This window comes from Protopterus annectens, chromosome 10.part0 (assembly GCF_019279795.1).
Source record: "Protopterus annectens isolate FY-2018-M chromosome 10.part0, PAN1.0, whole genome shotgun sequence".
Taxonomy (NCBI): Eukaryota; Metazoa; Chordata; order Ceratodontiformes; family Protopteridae; genus Protopterus; species Protopterus annectens.
Genome location: NC_056744.1, coordinates 1,267,538,474 through 1,267,553,354, shown reverse-complemented (window position 1 = coordinate 1,267,553,354; position 14,881 = coordinate 1,267,538,474). Strand labels below are relative to the sequence as shown.

General features: G+C 41.2%; 1 protein-coding gene across 1 annotated transcript in view; it reads left to right on the top strand.

Annotated features, from left to right (window-relative positions):
* ASTN1 (astrotactin 1) overlaps nucleotides 1–14,881 on the top strand; it is a 5,143,480-nt gene that overhangs the window by 1,252,239 nt on the left and 3,876,360 nt on the right. The gene's annotated exons all lie outside the window — the stretch shown is intronic.

The window sequence follows — 14,881 nt, the reverse complement described above, 5'->3', positions numbered from 1 at the left end:
TGAGGCTTTCTTGTTTGTGTTTATTGCATACAGTCAGCAGCATTGTCGTGATTTGGCTTACATGTGAGTTTAAGGAGTTTGGCCATGTTGCTGGGTTACTGAGATTTATAAATATGTGAAGGTTGTCTTGGCAGGAATTCATATTGTGAGGTAGTTGTCAGATAGCTTTTGGGGACATTGCTGAATTGTCTCTTGTGTCTTCTTCTGGCGGGACAGTATTTGCTGGACTTGCAGACAATGGTTTGTGGTGTTTCGTGGGTGCCAGTGCAGCGTTGCTCTTGGCGCATGTGAGTCTGCCGTTGTCTGGGAGACGCAGAGGTGTCGTGGTTTTGTTTCCTCTCAACTGTACAGATTTTCGCAGAATACCAGCTTTGGGCTGATGTTTTGGTCCGCTCATTGTTTTCTGTTTTAAGCGGGATGTCATGCAGGTCTCTGCTGGGGGTATGCCACTGTCATAGAGAAGAAAAAAAAAAACTGTATGCTAATGGTGGTGCAGGTGGGGCGGAGGCAAAATCTGGTTCAGTTGCAGCAATCTAGGTTTACAGGAGCAGGGATTTCAAATGTGTCCCTGTTTGTGATGCAATATGCAATCGTGGGATAGAGGTCTATGGATATTCACTTTATTTTAGTGTGGGTCAAAACAGAAAATAATGTTAAAAGCTAGTGGATCAGTCGGGGATTGCTTGTGAGTTTTCATGGGTCACACTGTGCTTTGCAGCAAGTGAACTGTTTTGTCTGAATCAAGAGTTTGTATCAAAGGCAGATAATCAATGGGTGTTGAATTGTTTACACTGTTTAACTTAATTATTGCTGCTTGAGGCTGGAAGACAGCCAGGAGTGTCTCTAGCAGGATGGTGAAGCACTCGGGTCATGTGCATGTAGCACACCACACGTTTGTATAGATAGTTCGGAACTCAGAATTTTGTCTTGCATTTCAGGAGAATCACCGGTCAACAAAAACACACAATGAGATGTGGATCATTTCCTGCTGTGTGAAGACAACACGTCCAGGTGTATTTTGAGGCTCAGGGTACTTGTGCTTGTAAAACTGTATTGGTTTTATGGAAGTTGCAGGATTGAAAGCATATTACTGTGTCTTTTGCAATGTACAGCGTGTCCTTGGGTGCCAATTGTTGACTTGAATTTGATCAAGGGAGAGGCTTTGTTCAGTGTTGAGTGTTGAGGACTGGGACAGGTTATTTGAACGATCACTAGAGGGTGGTGTCTTGCAAGATCTTTGGCCAAGAGTTTCTTTTCTCGGGCTGTAGCCACCGAGAGTGGGGCATGCCTGGGTCTGCACAGTGGTCTGCACAGGTGTGGAGTGTTTGGTGGAGGTGGGGGTTGCATGAAGTGTGGTGCAGCTGATGTCACTTATTGGGTGGTGGAGGCTGTTGCTTAGCAGCATTCCTGCAGCCCAGTTTGGCGGTGTGGAAGTTTAGTCTCCGTTCACGGGCTTGGGAGCAGTGGTCCGGGACTGTGCATGCCCGGTCGGGCTTCACATCGGCTCGCAGTTTTTTGGCAGCAGATTGTTCAGGGTTTTGAAAAAAAAAAAAGAAAAAGAAAAAAAAAGAAACAAGCTCTCTATCAGAGGATCTACTGGAGGTCTTCGTGTGGTTGTGCACATCTTGCTACAGGACCATTCCATAAAAAAGGAAGGAAAGGAAAAGGAAAAATGCATAAGGCTTGCATAAAATTTCTAGGGGGGGTTTGCCGTTCTGACATTGTTGAGTGGCATTTCTCCATGTAAAGAACTGTGTTGTGTCCTTATTGGTCATCTCAGTTGTCTAGCTGTGAATACCTTTGTGCATGATGTGACAACTCTTTGTGTGAAACGGGGGGGGGGTATACAACCCTTTCACCCATTAATGAGTGCCATGGGATCCATAGCTTGACTAGAGTCATGTCCTGAATGTTTTGTTTTAGTGACTGAAGTATGATTAAGAATGCATGTTGGGCATGGGCCGCTGGCTGGTTTCGGGGAGTAGAGGGTTTCCTTGGGTCCTCATGTGTGGTTGTTGATTTGTCACTGCTTGATCCTTGTTGGTGTTTGGTCCTTGGATTTTGGGCCCATTTAGATGATGGGGTTTGAGTTTGTGCTGCTTGGCCTTAGCATTGTGGTCCGGCTTGGGGCATGGATCGGTGGCGGCTCTGTTAGTATAGACAACCCTCTTTTAACAAAAAAAAAGGGGTCAGGCCTGTTTTCTTCTTCTCGTTTGGTGTCAATAGTGCATTGGGGAGTGGAGGAGTTTTCCTGCAGCAATGTTTGCTTAAAGGAATAAGTGTTCTTTTCACGGGCTGCAACTTTACCGCAAAGAAGGGTTGTTAGTCATGCATGCATGCGGGCCACTAACAGCCCTGTTGGGGGAGAGATTTAAGTCAGGGCCAGGCTTAAGTATTTCACTCTGCTCTCTTCCTTTTCAGTTTTGACGGGATGATATATGGCTCAGAACAACAGACCATACAAAGGAAAGCATGACCACACTTATAAAAAAAAAAAAAAAAAATCGGGGCGCCATAGGAAGCAGAGCTTGATGCTGAACTAGTTTTCTAAGGGGGGATAGCAATCAAAATGCGTTTTATTTTCCTGGTACCAGAAAATAAGGGAGAAAAAGACTTTGTCTTGAAATAATTACAAAGTTTAGCATACTCATTTCTGTGAGGATGGTTTACCCAAGTTGGGCTGTCCTTGCTACTGCACATGTGGTGGGGAAATGTTTTAATGCAAACTGTACTGACAGGGGGTGGTGGCGGCCCTTGCATGCTATTAGGTTGTAGTTTCAGACACTAGCCCCCCTTTACAAGCTGTATTAATGGAAAACCACACTTTGGATATCCAGTTGGATTCTTAATTTATAGTAGAGCATCACCTAGTGTTCTTGGCAATTCCAGATAGTTAAAGACTCAGCATACTTGAAACATTTTCCCTCATAAAGCCACGGGCACACATACATAGGCAGACCACATGGAGCAAGAGACTGCCAATAGACTGCCAGCCATTATTTGCATCACACAGGAGGTCAGGAATCTGATATGTTGGTAAATATTCCTCATTTGGAGATGGAAGGTTAAGAGCTAGGCAAATGGTTGTGGATACTGATAGGTCCCTTCATGTTGGGGTTAAGTTTTAACATACTTGTCGGGTAGTTAAATTTATATTGGGTATTTGATAGGGTCATTGGAAACCTAGCTTTAATTATTGCTGCTTTGTCATGGGTTTGTGAAGGTGTTACATTCATTCCCGGGTTGGCAGGATAATTTCTATTTGAAGATGTCTTGGTATGTGCGTATCAGGTAGAACCTTCTCTTTACATATTAGACGATTTACTTTTCTCCTTTTCTTTGTAGACAGTGGTGTGCCGAGTACCAGCTGTGGTGATACACAGGGAATTTGCAGGTGATGGAAGCAGTGGTGAGCGAGGAGGTTACACATGGGGAGTGCGAGGTGACAACAGTTACTGACCAAAAGCTGTTTGCTGGACCGGTGCGTATCGAGGTTGCAGACAGGCAAATACATAGAGGGCATCAATTGGTGGCTGGAAGGAGGTGAGCTTGAAAGTTGGATGCTTCTGTGATAAATGTTCCTACCACTGGCAGCTCAATATTGGGATATCATCCAGGCAAGTTAACTTAATCTGAGCTATGAATGGAGATTTATAGGTATTGGGAGTATGAGTGGCAGCTCGGGTTGGCTACTACCTCTACTGTTTACAGGCTTTTCATTTGGTAACTTGTAACACAGGATGTTTATGAATGTCATTTTTTATAGACTGGGGCTGTTATGGAATAGTGACTCTTTTATTTACCATGGGTATCCATAAAATTGCTAAAATAGAAGGTGCAGCGGACCTTTCTGAGGTGATGTTTGAGGGAACACAAACTTATCACAAGGGAATGGTGGGCATTAAGGTCTTGTTTTAGGTGTTATAGGTTTACAGGTTTTCTTTCTGGAGTGGTGCATGGTAACATGTAGGTAATCCACTTTAATATTTGCTCATTAGTCACACGTGTGTTAAGGGGATGTGAAGTTAATTATGGCTAGGTATTCATTATGTTGAAGGGTTGGGTTAGGTTTGTTGTAGTAGACTGATGGTCATTGGTTCATGGTGGAACACACAGGGCAAGCCTTGAGTAATTGGGTCAAGTTGTGAGCTATGTGAGTGCCCCTGCATTGAAGTGTGGTCTGATTTACTGCACCTGAAGGAGAGAAAGATATGGTTTAATTTCTACATGCTGGTTTGGGTTGGCATGTCACTAATCTTGTTTTGACCAGGTGGCATATGGCATTTTCATTCTGGTATAATCTGGTTTTGACCTGGGATATAGGGCATTTTCAGTTTGGTATATTGTTGGTGGCATTCAAAGGTATTGATAGATCAAAGAGGGGTCAGACTGCTAAAGCCATCATGGGGTTTAGGTGCCTTACTGTTGATATGGGTACTTGGTGTTGGCAAGGCGGTTGCTAAATGGCATTTTTGAAGTTTTTCAGGTTCTGCATATCATTGGGCAAGTAAATTGTTTGGGAAGAGTGATATGCAATTGCCTTTATTTCGGTGGTTGGGGTTGAGTATTCTTGGTCCAGTGGCAGGTGATGCTTTGGTAAGCATTAGGTAATTGCCAGGGGCCGGTAATGTCCTGGTAATTATTGCACACTGAATTATGTTTAGTCTTATTCCCTAAGGGTGGCTAGCTGATGGAAGTTGGTGGTGAGGGGGAACAGCCTGGGCAGGCTGGTGGCAGAGAAGAGGGACAGGCTTGCCCTCTTCTGTTCCTCCTCTTGTGTCTGGTGGTGCATTTCAAGGAGTTTTTGTTGAATAGATAAGCAGGCAGAGGTAAGGACGCTGCTTATTTGGTTTGGAGGTAATTCAGTGAATGGTTTAGTAAGTGAGCAAAGGTATGGAAGTTGCTTACTGGGTCGGATGAGCAGGTACGCTGTCCTGATTAATATTATAAGGAGGTTTATAAGTAAAGTAAGTGAGCAAAGGTATGGACGCTCACCCTCAGTGTTAACACCCATTTATAGAGCACATAATCTTTGGTTAAAGTTGGAAAACTCAGGCTAAAATGTTTACACTACATGGAGCTTTTGCTACTCTAATGAATTATCAAAGAGGGAAAAACGTGTTGCCAAGGAAAGGATGAGCAGGTAACCTGGTTAACATTATAAGGATGTTTATAAGTAAAGTAAGTGAGCAAAGGTATGGATGCTGCTTACTGGGGCAGGATGAGCAGGTACACTGTCCTGATTAAAATTGCAAAGATGTTTATGCTGTGTTTAGAATCAACTACACTATGTCCAGTTGTATTTAACAAATGTTGGTAATCAAAGTTATGTTATGGAAGTTTTAATAAAGGTCGTCAAATGTCATTCGGTGTGTTGTGTTTATGGAAGGGGACCAGGGCAAAGCTTCTTATGCAGCTTTCAAGCATGTTATATATAATCTTTCACTGCAGCCTGCATATAACCCATAATAAAACAGTGTCAGAAATGTTTTACCCCTTTGAAAGCTCTAATATGCATTATACTGTCACTGGGAAAATCTGTGACATTGCAGATGTCTAATTGGTTGATCCAAGGTACTCTTTGATTTGTCTGTGCGGCTGTATTAAACATGCTACAGCTTTCAAAGTCGTAAAATATTTTACATTGGCAACACGTTTTTCCCTCTTTGATAATTCATTAGAGTAGCAAAAGCTCCATGTAGTGTAAACATTTTAGCCTGAGTTTTCCAACTTTAACCAAAGATTATGTGCTCTATAAATGGATGTTAACACTGAGGGTGAGAGTGTAGCTTTATTCTATTCTTGAGGTGAATTTCTTACAATTCATTTCTCCAGCACATAATAAATTGCTTATGATGCGAGGCCCAGTCATAATCTTCTGTTTGACAGAGTACTTTTGATGCTACAAACAAGTTCAAGAATGTTCAGTTTCTCACTGATATCATAGTAAAACTCAAACTAAGCACAAATCCTTGGAAGAGATACAAGTCCAGCATCATCTTCTTCTTCAAATAATTTTTCATATTAAATCACACATTAAGAAGCTGGTAAAATCCAAAAGTTAAATGACATATGGGAGCCGGTTTTATGCATGATAGCTGAATAACTGCTTATTTCAGCTGCATATGCATTAGATTCGAGCAGATTGCATTCCAATTTGCGTATTATACTGTTGTTGCCGAATCTGTCTGAATGTTCTTTTCCTTACTACTACAGAAGGTCATCTAGTATCCATCAGAGGATTTATTCTTGTCTGGGTTCCTCCCTTTAATGGACTTGTGTCTATTTAAAGCAAGAAGAAATTAATGAAACTGCAGCTGCTGTTTCCTGTAACTTTCTTGCTGCATTAGAATAGGGCGTAGCTGTTTTTCTCTTTCTGTCTCTCTCTCTCACTCACTCACTCACTTGCATTCTGTGTGTGTGTGTGTGTGTGTGTGTGTGTGTGTGTGTGTGTGTGTGTGTGTGTTTCTTGCAGCTATCATTTATGATTTTTTTGTTTGTTTCCCATTGCTAATGTTAGACATTGCAAACGGAATATTATATTCAGTCATATCATTTCAGAGTTAAGACAAACAAATTAGACTAACACAGATGGAGATATTAACTGATGTTCTGAACAGTAAAGGGAGCACCACTCTGGTTATCAAATGGATATTTATTGAAAACACAGAGTCTGTCACTCTATTTGCGGTCTGTTTCACTTGCAACAACAGACCAGCGTAATTCTGCCTATGGGATAATTCAAGGCCTATCTATCACTTATTTCTTTTTAGCAAATGGGCCAACTGTATATTGCCATTCTAGCTGGAGAAAGTACAGTTGTGTAAAAGCTTACCATAACAGTCGATGTTCTACTCATCACTGTTGCAGTATTCTTAATATATGCATTTTTTTTCCACTGACATCTGGCCAAGGTACCAAAGCTTTACCTTCCTGAGGGTGTCTGTGACGTGTAATGTCAGCTCATATGTGTCAGGGTATAGAGGCAGATGTACAAATGACTATCTCAGACTATCTTCAATCAGCTGCCTGAAGAGTACTGAAAGGGGAAAGTGGTCAGCTAGGGGGATGTAGCTCGAAGAGGTAAGTCAATTTCCCTAAAAACGGTCTATTAGGTGATTGCTTACAACAGAGGGAAAGAGGAAAAATAGAAGCAGAGAAAGAGAAGAGGGGAAGGGGTGAGAGGAATACTGCAGCCCTGATCAGTAGGACACCTGCTGTTATGGTATGTTCGTGCACAACTGTACTGTGTCCTGTCTGAAATCACTGCTGCAGTATTTCTAACATATTGGTGATTACCACAGATGAAGGAAGTAGGGAAGAGGGAAATGTCTAAAGGGAGAATGACCCGTCCAGGAGACCAGACAGGACAGACCTTAGCAAAGACAGCCAGGACCATGAGAATGCAGTCATCTTTTTATGCTTGGTGAAGGTGTGTACATAAGACCATGTGGCCACTTTCGAGATGGACCGGGTATCTACACCTTTGTGGAATTCCATAGGAAGCCACTGCCTGAGTGGAATGTGCTTTTTGGCAGGAAGGCAATTATTTCCCATGTTGTGTGTTACAGAAAGAAATAACCTTTGACATCCAGGATGCAATTATTTACTTAGAGATGGGTTGTTCAAGTTTGGAATTCATGAATGAAACAAAAATTTGGTCAGTTTTTCTAACAGTTCTTGTTTTGTCTGAGTAAAATGTTAGCTGCCTATGAACATCTAGTGAGTGGAGAATTCTTTCCCCCTTATTTTGAGGATTAGGGAAAAAGGTAGGCATGTAGATAGCCTGGTTTAGGGTCATCTCATTCACAACCTTAGCCATGAATGATGGATTGTTTCTGAGTGTCACCCTATCCCTGTGGAAAATGAGAAAGGTTGGAATAGCCATAACCTCATGAAGTTTAGACATTCTGTGGACAGAGGTAAGAGCAGCCAAAGGATAGTCTTACAGGTGCAGTAAAAGTGGCAGAAGCTGCTGTCACAAACAGGCAATTCTTAAGTTTTTTCCAGATGAGATCCCATGCAGAAGAAATAGGTTTCCTAGGTGGATTATAATATAAGACTCCCCTCAAGAAAAGTTTGACCTCCATCCTGGAGATGATAAGAGGATCAAAAGGCAAGTAGGCATTAATGGCAGACAGATGGGCTGTAACAGAAGAGAAGGCTAGAGCAGAGTGCAATAATTTACAGAGATATTTGAGAACAGAAGGGTTATCTGATAAGGAAGGGTCCTGGCTGTGCTTGGAAGCACCAGATTGAGAATCTTTCCACTTAGCTGTGTATGGTTTTATAATGGCAAGTTTTCTGGATTCCTGTAGAATCTGACATACCTCCTCAGAGGAGAGGTGTCTTTTTTAGGGATCAGAGCCCTATCATCCATAGATTGAAGCTGAGAGAGGCTAGATTTGGGTGGAGATGAAGACCTTGCTGTTGAGTGCTGGTCTGGCTGCAACAGTATTTTCAGTAGTTTCCCTTGGACAGGTGGAGTAGTATAGTAAGCCAATGCTGTCTTGGCCATAAAGGGTCCCAGCAGTAGGAGCTTTGGAGCTTCCTTTTGAACTTTTTGAAGTATTTCTTGGAAGTAGTAGCAGAAGGGAGCAAGGCATACAGGAACCTCCATGACCACTTGAAAGAGCAGGCATCTCTCATCCAAGTTAAGGGAGCAAAGACTTATGGTTCAGAACAGGGGAAGCTGGTAGCTTTCAAATGATGGATAAAGGTCTACTTGTAGTGTTCCCCATAGATGTCTTACTTTTTTGAAAACTTGTTTTTTCAGAGTCCTTTCAGGAGGGTCCTCTAAGGACCTGCTTAATGAATCCACCAGTACATTCTCATGTGAGGGAATGTATGCAGCTGTCAAAATCTTGCCCATTTGTATGGCTCTGTGCCATGCCTGCTGTCTAGCCTTTAAAGTGGGTAACATTGTGCTTCCTGTATGTTCAGATACCACACAACTGTTGTTTTGTCAGTGTACACCAGTACTGAGCCTGGTATCCACACGAGATAATATCTCCGATGGTTGCAGAAGGGCTCTCAATTCTTTCATGTTAATGTGTTCTTTCAGGATGGGCAAAGACCATTTCCTATGCACTTGGTGGAATCCTATCTAAGCCTTCTCTGCTCTGTCTGAGGCATTTGTGTGAATAATTTGGATGGGTGGCATGGTGGCAAAAGGAAGGTGCAGGCTAAGCATGACCTGGTTTCCAACCAGAGTAGCTGTTTTTTGAGTCAAGGTAATAGAGAGAGAGAGATCAGGGTATCCAGAGGATGGGAATGTTGAGACCAGATTGATTTCAGGCACCACTGAATTTTCTGCATATGTAGGCAGGCCAGAGGAAGCACTGGAATGGCAGCTAACATGAAACCCAAGGCTCTGAGAATCTCCCTTTCTGTGCAGTAAGACATTGAGTAGAGTTTTCTGACAAAGGTGTCCAGACTGAGAACTTTTTTCCTCGGGAAAGAATGCAAGCATTCTGCATTTGTCTAGCCTGCAATCCAGAATTACCAGACCCTGGGTGGGTGTCAGATGGGATTTCTTGAGGTTGATTGTGAACCATAGGATGGATAGGAGATGTACCATGAAATGTATATGCTTGAGCAGGGAGTCTAAGGAGATAGCTTGAATGAGTAGGTCACCCAAGTAAGGGAAAATTTGAAATCCCTTTGTGTGACAGAAGACTACCAGTTGAGCTAGATGCTTTGTAAAAACTTTTGGCACCATATAAAGACCAAAGAGCAAATCAGTAAATGGAAAATGTAATGAGCCAGAGAAAAATCTGAGGAATTTTCTGCAAGAGGGTCTAATGGGGATGTGGAGGTAGGCAACCTTTAGTTCTTGTGGTTCAAGAAAGGTGTGGGGTTGAATGAAAGGCAGAAGTGTGTACAGAGAGAACATTATGAAAGTGGGTACCTTTAGAAACGTGTTTAGAAGAGAGAGATCCAGAATGGGTCTCCATTCTCCTTCCTTCCTTCCTCAGCACCAGACAGATTCTGGAAAAGAACCCTTTCCCTGTAAAGGAGGATGGAATTCTTTCTATGGTGCCATGGTCTAGTAAGTCCTGAAAGATAAGGCCAAGCAAAGGGAGCGGATTTTGTGAGGAGGAAGCCGACCCTTTAGACATAGCCTTCTTTGATAATACTCAGAACCCATTTGTCTGTGGTTATCATTTCCCAGAAAGGAATGGACAAAGAAAGTATTTTTGAAAGACAGGGTGTAGGGTGTAGGGAGAGAAGGGGAGGGGAGAAGTTTTGAAGGTAGTTTCAGGTTTTCAGCTCTGAAAGGAAGCCTCCCTGAAGGAGATTCCCTATGTGTTTGTCAGAAAATATATTTTGTGGTGTTTTTCTTTGTGAGTGGATCAAGCAACCCTCTTAACAAAGGAAGTGGACTTGGCTGGATAGTTCATGTGGTACTTAGGGACTGTAGAAAGTAAGACTTGCCTGCAACCTTTCATAGTCTTAGCCTGCTTATGAAAGGCTTTGAATACTATTGCAGCTTCTGTGCCAAACAGGAGGTATTTTCTAAGGGTGAATCTAGGATTTTAGATTTGAACTCCTCAAGGATGCATTGGTTGTGCAACCATGTATAACACCTGATGTATGAACCTTTGGCTGCAGCTCTGGAAGAGGCATCCACAGTATCATAGCTGCATCTGATGCTGTGTCTGGCAATTTGAGTAGCATGAGATACTAAGGTCTGCATCTGCTGATTAGAGTCCACAGACTGTGTGTCAGACATGACCTTATTCAGAGATTGTAGGACAGCTATTTAGTCAGGTATTTACTCATCTGTGTCTGAAAACTGATAGCCCTAAATTCAAGGGTGGCAGAGGTCAACACCTTCTTTCCCCTCATATCCGTAGTCCTATTGTCCTTGTCAGTGGGAAAGGCGTTAGCACTGGAGAGAGGTTCAAAAGTCTTATCCAAGGACAGGGAGACAGCCACAGCAGCAGAGCCAGCAACAGGGTTCTTACAGAGGTATTTTAGATCAGGCACCTTGTAGAATCTACTACCCTGTAGAATCTGTCTAGTCTTTTAGATGCAGGCTGTTGAGAATCAGGTGTTGAGGATATAGGCTGAAAGGCAACCTGGTACTCATCTAGTACTGGAGGTCTAGAGAGGGGGCTGGAGTGCCCATTTCCAATAGACTACAGTATCTCTTTTGAGCATCCAATATTTGCATTGATTACCATTCAAAATGCCTTATCATATTCTGAATACCTCCCAGAAAGTAGTCCTCCACAATAGGGGAGAGGGAGTCACCTTCATCAGAGGAAAGTTGTTGTGGTGAACACATCTGTGAGGAAACATCCATGGAATATTCTGAATCCAGATCCTGTTCCTCCTCAATGAAGGAGGAATCTTGAGTGTGTCTTTGTGGTGTGGCCTGTGGCAGCTGGGACACAAAAGAAAGAGGTTTCAGGGCCATGATTGCTTTAAATAAGCCATGGGAGAAGTCCATCCATTCTTTTTCCTCTATTGAGGAGGTCACATGTCTAGTTTTTTTTTTTTCTTTTTAGGTGTGATGTCCACCTGAATGACTCCCAGAGGTTCAGAACCTTGATACAGTTCAATCAGAGTACTTGGACCCTCTTCACTGAGTAAGATTTGAAGAATGCCATGTGGACTCTCAGAAGTAATGAGATGTGCTTCATCCAAGGCATTTGCTGTCTGCAAGACATCAGTAGCCATACCGGCCTCTGAAGGGGTCTCAGTAATCTGCAATTGAGAAGGTATCTGATAGACCAAGGATTGTACAACCTTAGTGGGTGCATCTGACTCAGAGATGCAAGGCATCAAGTCATCTTGGGGTCTTTTAAGTTTCTTCTTTGAAGACATCAGATGTAGGTAATTTCCACCATTTTGACTTGCACCAAGTGTTTTTAGATACTGAGTTTTGATGAACAAATTAAGGGATGAAAGCCTTGACCTAAAGGTTTTAGGAAAAAAATGACTGGAAGATGGAGCAGGATTTGTAGTTGTGTTCTGGAACTAAAGAAAAAAGGTACTTAGTGTGCAAGTCCTTGTATGGGATCCACCTACAGCACTCACGCTTACTCCTTCTAGCTGACATCTAACAAAAATGATCTGCACAATGAAAAATCTCAAAAAGGAAGGTTCCCAATGGGACAATTATCTGAAATGTGAAAAAGTGAAGCAACTGTACCAACGATGCAAAGATCAGTCTGACAGATGTACAACCTGTGTTCAGACTGGCAGTGAGATAGTCTGAGGTACTTGTATATATTCCCACCTATATACCCAGACGCATATGATCTCAGGTCACATGTTGGATGTACACCCTTGGGAAGGTAAAGCTTTGATGCCTGTATGAATAGGATCACATAAGAAATTAACAAACCTTATAGATACACGGATATGCTATAAAACATATACATATTTACTGATGCAAAAATTGTGTAAATTGATTGATTCATTTTAGTACTGCAAAGTCTATATTGACTAAAGCCTTGCTTTTTCAGTGTGATGGTTCTTAAACAAAACTGGACCTATTGCTATTTTCACTAAAATCATTTTCTCCATTATAAAATTCATCATAGACTTCCTATTGCCATCCATACTTCATAGAATATAAGTTTTTATATTTTTTAAAATGTTCCTTATTTTAAAACTGACTGACATGCAATCAGTATCCCTAAGCAAGAGAAATGGCCTTATGCTTTTAACTTTCTTGTCTGATGGTCAAATTTCAGAAAGACTAGTTAACCTAATGCTATTCTAGATTTGAAATTCATACTAATAATGTTACATCTATCTAAAATTTCCTCGTAGCCATTATATCAACTCTTAATTCACATAGATTACGCTGAGAACAATTGCTACAAATCTTGAAAGGTAGACCCTCCGTTTCATGTTCAGGTGATTCATTCATTTGCAATTGGCAGAAAGAGACAACTTATTTAGTCAGCCCTAGGATGTGACATAGAAAGGCTTGCACCTAATTCCACAGGCATCCTGTGTCAGTTTTGCCACCACCTTTTCAATATCTCTTTGCACAAGCCATCTACCATTCATAATTAAGGACTGATCACCACACCCACCTCTCATTCCCTGAATAAATTTTGACATTCCTAGTCTGAACTGCGATCCATGTATTTTCTGACTTTTCATTTCAGCCAGCTGTCTGCAGTCCATGGATCCAAATCTTTTCTTTTCATCCTTGTATCTAGAAAGCAATGTCTTAGTCCTTACACTCTGTTATTGTACAGCCTCCCAGCTACCCTTTTCATCAACATAGTAGCTGCAGAATAGACTGTGTGTGCTTTGTCTTTAAGAACCATTTCAAGGACTGAACGTGCATATAAATAGCAAGCATGTACTAGCTTCAGTGCCATTTTGAGAGTGCAGCCAGAGAGTGAGCATGTATGAGTGTAATAGCTAGATTGTTTATAGGTTTATCTAAGTTAAAGATATTAAGCCTCAATCCTGATGTGTTTGTACATAATAAAGCTGCTTGAACAGAACCCATGAAGACTTGTCTATTTCATTCTGACTAGACAAGTGACATGGTGTCAGAACCGGGATTCCAGAGACTGCTTTTCAGAACTACGAGGTGCAGAGAAAACAAAGAAGGTAAACTAAGAGAAACAAGCACAAAAAATGTCAGAAATGAACCAAAGGTAATGAAAACTTGCATGAATGATTTATTCTATAAAAAAGATAAAACAGAGGATTAAAAGGGCACAAACCACATTATTAAACAAATGAGATGCACAAAAAGGTTTAATAAAACAAAATGTTTAAGATTAAGATATTTGATAAAACGATTATCAGAAAACTTAAGGCATTTGGAATTACCACAGAGTTGCAAAACGAGCATGTTTAAAGCAAAACAGGCATATTTAGAGTAAAACAAGCACAAGAAAAGTATAATGGGCATGAAAAGAGATTAAATAAGCAAAACAAATACAATAAGGGAAAAAAGAGCACATTAAGCATAAATAAAGCAATGCAACTGTAATTGTTTTGTAATAGTACTGTGTTTTGGTATAACTACTATTTCACATTTTATTTGGAGCATAACTAGAGTTATGTAAAGTATCTCAAAGTGTGTAAAAGTGCTTACAGTGTGTGCTTATTGCTGTGCATTTATTTCAAAGAGTTCATTGTGTGCAAAGTGCAACTATTTCGTGAAGTGCAGTCAAAATACAGCCATTTAGAAAAGTTTCTTGTGCTGGGTGTGTTAATTCACAAAGTGCCCCATTACAGAATGTTTTTTGCATGGCAAAGAGTTATTTAGCAAAGTATCACCATTTTGGGAAAGCTTCAGTGTGCTGTGAACGCTCAGTTAACCAGCACTAATGTTGATTGGTAGATGACGGATAACTGTAGTTTCTGATTGCTTGAGAGTTATTATTAAAAACAGGCCTGACTAATACTGTACCCTAAAATACTTGTTTGGTTTGACTTGTTCTCAGGTTGGGGAGAGAGTGAATGTATTCCTATCTTCCTTTTTAAAACTCTAAAACTCTAAAAACGTAAGGTATGTTTCTGCGGGGTGGGGTGGGGGGAACAAAAAATGCCAAACATGAAAATTGTACTGTAGTTCTTTGATTTTTTTTTTTCGCTGGTTGCTTGAGAGTGCTGGTTGCTTGAGTTCTGGTTAATGGAGAGTTTACTGTATACTGTTTATTCACAAAGTGCAATTACTTTGAAATGTTTCTTACTCTGAGCTTTTTCTGCCCAGTTCATTCACACAGTGCAGTTATTTTGAAATGCTTCTTATACTAAGAGGTGATTTCTTACAGTACAGTGATTTCAAGAGTGTTATAGTGCCCAAGAGACTTATTTCACAAAGTTCAGTTATTCAGAGGCGTGTTGTGCTATTGGGCATAGTTACAAGTACTGGTATAAATTTCTAGCA